Source organism: Molossus molossus, unplaced genomic scaffold (genome assembly GCF_014108415.1).
Source record: "Molossus molossus isolate mMolMol1 unplaced genomic scaffold, mMolMol1.p scaffold_m16_p_9, whole genome shotgun sequence".
In the NCBI taxonomy this organism is placed as follows: domain Eukaryota; kingdom Metazoa; phylum Chordata; class Mammalia; order Chiroptera; family Molossidae; genus Molossus; species Molossus molossus.
Window position 1 is genome coordinate 31,841,920 of NW_023425403.1, and position 6,000 is coordinate 31,847,919.

At 37.3% G+C, this 6,000-nt stretch overlaps 1 protein-coding gene across 3 annotated transcripts in view; it reads right to left on the bottom strand.

Annotated features, from left to right (window-relative positions):
* Window positions 1-5,326, bottom strand: part of EDNRB (endothelin receptor type B) — a 132,802-nt gene extending 127,476 nt beyond the window's left edge. For 2 of the 3 annotated variants that reach the window (XM_036250200.1, XM_036250198.1), the window contains exon 1: window positions 5,106-5,326. The gene's annotated coding sequence lies outside the window, so the exon portion shown is untranslated. The remainder of the gene's footprint in view (window positions 1-5,105) is intronic. The other variant, XM_036250199.1, reaches the window with a different exon arrangement.
* Between the last annotated feature and the right edge of the window lie 674 nt (window positions 5,327-6,000).

Genomic DNA, 6,000 nt, shown 5'->3' on the forward strand with positions numbered 1-6,000 from the left:
CAATTCTGAGTTAATGATATATTTATCTTGGGTTCAGATCTTGGTAAGCATGATTGGAATCTTTATTACAAATTAAATTATATTTTTTAATTAGTGTAGCATTGAATGAAAAAAATTACATTTCTGGTACTATCTGGTATTTTTTACAGCTGTTTTCTTTTTACTCTTTTTTATTAAAAAAAAAGATATATTGTTTTCTTTAAAGAAAATAGCTTTATTTATTTATTTTTAAAATATGTTTTTATTGATTATTTTTTAGGAGAGAGGAAGGGAAAGAGAGATAGAAACATCGATGTGAGAAAGATCGATCGGCTGCCTCAATCCCACTGGGGATTGAGCCTGAAATCCAGACAGTGCCCTGACCAGGATTGAACTGGGACCTCCCAGTCCATGGGTTGATGCTCAATCCACTGAGCCCCAACGGCCAGGCAAAAATAGCTTTATTAATACTAAGCAGTCTCTAATGAAATTGAAAGAAATTAATTATTTGTTCTGGAATTAGAGATACTTCTAAAAGGAAAGTACAAATATACCTAAAGGACAGTCTAAACTGATTAGTGGTTCTCAAGCTTCCTAATGCTGCGACCCTTTAATACAGTTCCTCATGTTGTGGTGACCCCCAACCATAAAATTATTTTTGTTGCTACTTCATAACTGAAATTTTGCTACTGTTGTCTTAGGCGACCCCTGCGAAAAGGTTGTTTGACTCCCAAAGGAGTCACAACCCACAGGTTGAGAACCGCAAGGGAAGAAAAAACCTTCCTCTATGTTTTTTGTTTGTTTGTTTGTTTTTGTTTTTGTTTTTATCCTCACCTGAGGATATTTTTCCATTTTTTGTTCAGATAGAGCGGGGGGGAGAGAGAGGAAGAGAGAGAGAGAGAGAAACATCGATGTGAAGGGACACATCGAGTGGCTGCCACCTGTACGACCAACCAGGGCCAGGGACAAACTGCAACCGAGGTACGTGCCCTTAGCGGGAACTGAACCTGGCTCTCTCTGTACCGCAGGCCGATGCTCCAACCGCTGAGCCAAACTGGCCAGGGCTCCTCTACGTTTTTAGCAATCCAAGCTGAGTGTGGCGTCTCTCATTCTGAGGAAGAGTGTCCAAGGGCTGCACTGTGGTATGAAATGTATTACAGTATGCAACAGACTGCGATGGTAATATTACCCCTGAGAATTTATCTCACACTTGTGGTTCTGCAGAATAAAAAATATGAATAAAATATTAATTGCAACTTTTAAAATTAATTCTAATGTCCTCTTTTAATTCACAGATACCCAAACATTAACTTAAAATTGAATGGCTGAAATGTGTCATTATATTCTAGGCATTTGCAGTGTCAAATGTATAGAGACGGGTGCACCTGGAGACAAATGACCAGACTCAATAAAACAGAAGCTTAATTATGGTCACTTACATTTTCAAATTATTCCCAACAAATTACCTTGGGTAGGTGACACATCCATCAAGGCAAAACTCTAATTTCATATTCAGAGTAATGTGCTCCTGTAAGCTGCTCTAGCAAAGCTTTAACTAAGTTTTCCTCGTGACCTCACTTGGCTGAAACATTGCAGGCTATGTTTTGCAGTATCTCCAGTTCATTTCTGACCTCGGTTCTGCCCGGGCACAATGAGGCAAGTGAAGGGTGGAGATCAGATTTAATTTTGAATTTCCTGACTGTTGCTGGTTTGTATCTCAACTTGAACATTACTTAAACATGTTATTTTTGGTCAGTGACTTTTTATGCAGCACACGGGGCAAATGTAATTAAGCGGGCTAAGTTTTCTTCTCAGCTGTCCTCTGTGTTCTTGTATGGGAACTTGGAGTCTCAACAGGAAACACCTGTATGCTTGTTGTATCCCAAGCCTTCCCAGAGAATTAATATATAACATTGTTCTGGCACCTGACAAGTTCTTCCCCAAATAGAAATGCCCAGATGTATTTGAAGGCTGGTTTCTAAATTACTACTGAAAATCCAAGCTCTTGGCTTAAAAGTGAACTTGTTGTATAGTCTATGAGGCTTTGCTATGTCAAGAATCAGCCATATCACTCATTTATTGTATCATTCAATTAAAAAAATTTACTCAACCAAGCTTCATTGAATGCCTACTCTGTGTAAGAATTGTGAAAATGTAACAGGAGAAAGCCGTTGTAGATTCTACCCTTAAGAGATTAACAAGAAAAAAAAAAATTGCTTCTAATGGAATCCAATCAGTTCCTTCTTGGAGACAGCCAGCAGATATCTGGACAGGCTGTTTGCTTTGTGAAAAATCAGTTGAAAGTGGCTGTTCAACCCCATTGACCTTCTGTGTTTGGCAATGTATGAATTAGACATAAAACATCTCAATAGACATCTAAAAATGAAGGGTAAATGGCAAAATTACATTTTAAATTTCATAGCTGAGCTCCTGATGAAGTTGGGGAAATCCTCAGAGACAAAAAACTAAGAGAGTTTTGAAAATAAAAGTGGTTACTCAAGTTGAACATGAGGCTGCGGTTGTCCTGGTAAAACTTACTGATTCACCTCACTCACAGGTTTAGGTTTAATAGCTCAGTGAGTTCAGGAAACAAGCCTTGAGCCTCAGCAAGATGAGACATCGGAACTGAGATCACAGAATAAAGCGGAAGGTGCTGAAGTGTTGCATCCTTAGTGAAAGGCTGGATCAAGAAGCTCAACTGCTGTAGTAGGGACATTACAAGGATATTTATTTATCAAGGTTAGGCTCAGCTCTGAAGAGAGGGAAAATTTCTCCCCACACCTGTAATCACAGAGTAGTGGTTATCAGAGGTTCAGGGAAAGAGAGAAAGGGAGAGATGAATAGGTAGAGCACAGAGGATTTTTTTTATTCTCACTCGAGGACATTTCTCCATTTTTTGTTCAGATAGAGTGGGAGGGAGAGAGAGAGGAAGAGACAGAGAGAGAACCATCGACATGAAAGGGACACATCGAGTGGCTGCCACCCGCACGACCCGTCCAGGGCCAGGGACAAACTGCAACTGAGGTATGCGCCCTTAGTGGGAACCAAACCCGGGTCTCCCTGGACCGCAGGCCGATGCTCTAACCACTGAGCCAAACCGGCCAAGGCCACAGGGGATTTTTGAAACAATAAAACTATATTGTATAATACCGTAATGGTGACACATGAAATTTTACACCCATAGAAGTGCATAAAAGAAAAAGTGAACCCTAATAGAAACTATGAACTATAGTGAGTAATGAATCAACATTATTTTTATCAATTATAACAAATGCAGCACATTAATGTATAATGTTAATAACAGAATAAACTGTGTGGGGTGGGAATGGGGTTGAGGGGAGGAAATATATGGGAACTCTCTGTACTAACTGCTCCTTTTTTCTGTGTCTAAAAACATCTCTAAAAATAAAAATTACAGAATATACAAAAAAGAAGCTACCATAAAGCAGAGTCAACTGGAATAGCTAAAAAGAAACTGGTACTGTAGCAAGATAAAATAATCAATTTATTCAATACTATTTAAGAAGCAAATATTAAATTGATGAAGGAATTGGAAAAGATGAAGAAAAAAAGAACAAGAAATATTTAAAAAATAGTCAATGGACATTATAGGAAAAAAATGTTATAATTGAAACTAAAAACTTACTGAGACTTTAGACTTCCACTTTCAGCCAAGATAGAATAGCAGAAACTATATTTCCCCTCTCACCTGAACCAACAACAACAACAAAAAGAACAAAATGTGGAAAACAATGATTTCAAGACACTAGATATCAGATATCAAGGAATAGTGATAGCTGTGAGATCAGAAACAAATAGGGTTTGTCTTATAATTTCCTGAGATTACTGTCTTAGGCAAGTTTTCAAGCCATGGTACAGGAAGGGGAAACTCAGAAAGAACCCAACGGACTCCCTGAGTTCAAAAGATAGAACTGAGAGCCCTAGAAGATCAAGGTAAGCAGAGGTTACAGGATGGGTTACCTAAAAGGAGGGAGCTACCCAGCTAGAGAACTCTGGAAATCTGCAGGGGATTCCTCTTGAGTATTTAGCAGAGTTCTGGTCAGCCTGTGCATGCTACTGGAGGTTGGAGTTGTTAAATTATCCATAAGGATTCAAGGTAATAGTACCTGATACTCATAGAGCACTAAGAACAGTGTCTGTCCCACCAGGTGGATGGGAAAATTTTCAAGTTTCACAAGACATTTGGTCAAGCATAGAGAAGTGTCTTGCCTCAGTAGTATGGAGTAAATAGCCCTAGACTGAGCACTGCTCCAGCTCTACCTAACAAATCTTTAAAGTGAGACCCAAATGATCAGTTTCCTAGTAAGTTAACTGCTTCCCAGACAGAGGTCAAAAATATTTATAGGAATACAAATTGTTCAGCATTCAATAAAGCAAAATTCAAAGTGCCTTGAATCAAATAAAAATTTATCAGGCATGCAAAGAAGCAGGGAAATTTCATTCATAATGAGGAGATAAATCAACCACTTGAAAGCAATCCAAAACTGACACAGAATTAGCAAATGAGAACTTAGAAACAATGTAAGTGTATTCCATTTGTTCAAAAAATTAAATTGAGACATAAAAAGGACCCAAGTCAAACTCCTAGAGATGAAACTTAAAATGTGTTAAATAAAAAATACATTGGATGGGATTGATTGTGATAAGACATTATAAAAGAAAATATGAGTAAATTTTAAGACATAGTAATATAAACTATCCAAAACAAACCCAGAAAGAAGAGAGAATTAAAACAAACAAACAAACAAACAAACAAACAAACAAACAAAACAAAACAATGAGCAGAGCCTTAGTGATCTGCATGGCAGCTTCAAGTGAATGCAGTGGAACCTTAGTTCTTGAACTTAATTCATTCTGGAAGGCTGTTGCAGAAGCAATTTGTTCAAAAATCAAATCATTTTTTCCCATTAGAAATAATGTAAATCAAATTAATCTATTCCAGACCCTGAAATGATTCCATTTTAACCTTTCTTGCATATAGTGCATGTCTAATGTACTGTATAATCTATAAACACTTTAAAAATAAAGAGCCCATAAAATGTAAATGAAAATTTAACAAAAAGAACATGAAATGTAAAGCAAAATATAAAAATTTACATACTTACTAGAATTTACCTTTAATGATGAAAGCTATTGACGACTGAATATGAAAAGGAGAGATGGAGGGATGGAGGGATGGAGGGATGTCATTGCTTGGAAGGGGAACACTCTTCCATCAAAACACAAGTAGCTGTTCTTCTTTTGTCTCTTTGTTCCACTAGAACTTGCATCAGGCTCACTGGGCCTCTGTCTCACTAAAAACCAATACTACGATGTTTGCTTTTGTCTGCTTTTTAACACTTGCCTGTAGTGAAACTGCATTGTCATTGAACAATTTCTCTCATGGTTTGCTACTTCTTTGTCATGGTGATATTGCTCTATAAATACTCACAACACAGTTTCCTGAGACATTAACAGTGCAACAATGTGAGGTTTAGCAATAAACTGACTCATACTCATGTATTCTCTCCGTTGTTTGCGGCCTGAGAGACTCCTGACTCATCATGCACCTATCAGTATGAAAGGTTGTTGGGTCCAGAACCAAAGTTTTGTTTGACAAGGGGACAATTTTCTGTGAACAACTTGGTCAAAAATTAAATTTTTCAAGATGGGAGACATTCAAAAACCGGGGTTTGACTGTATACATATAATTGGTATCTTTTAAGGAGAGGATAGAGCTAGACACAGTACAAATATTTAAAGAAATAAAGGCCAAACTTTTCCAAACTTGATCATTATAAACTCACAGATCCAAGTAGTCAATGAACCCCAATCATAGGAAATACAACAAAAACTACACTAACACCCAACATAAATAAAATTGCTCAACATCTGTCATAAAAAAAAAATCTTAAAAGTAGACAGAGAAAAATCACATTACCTATGTGGGAGAACAGTGACAAGCATGAGAGCAGATTATAGTCAGAAACAATGCAAACGAGAAGACAGTTTAACAATATG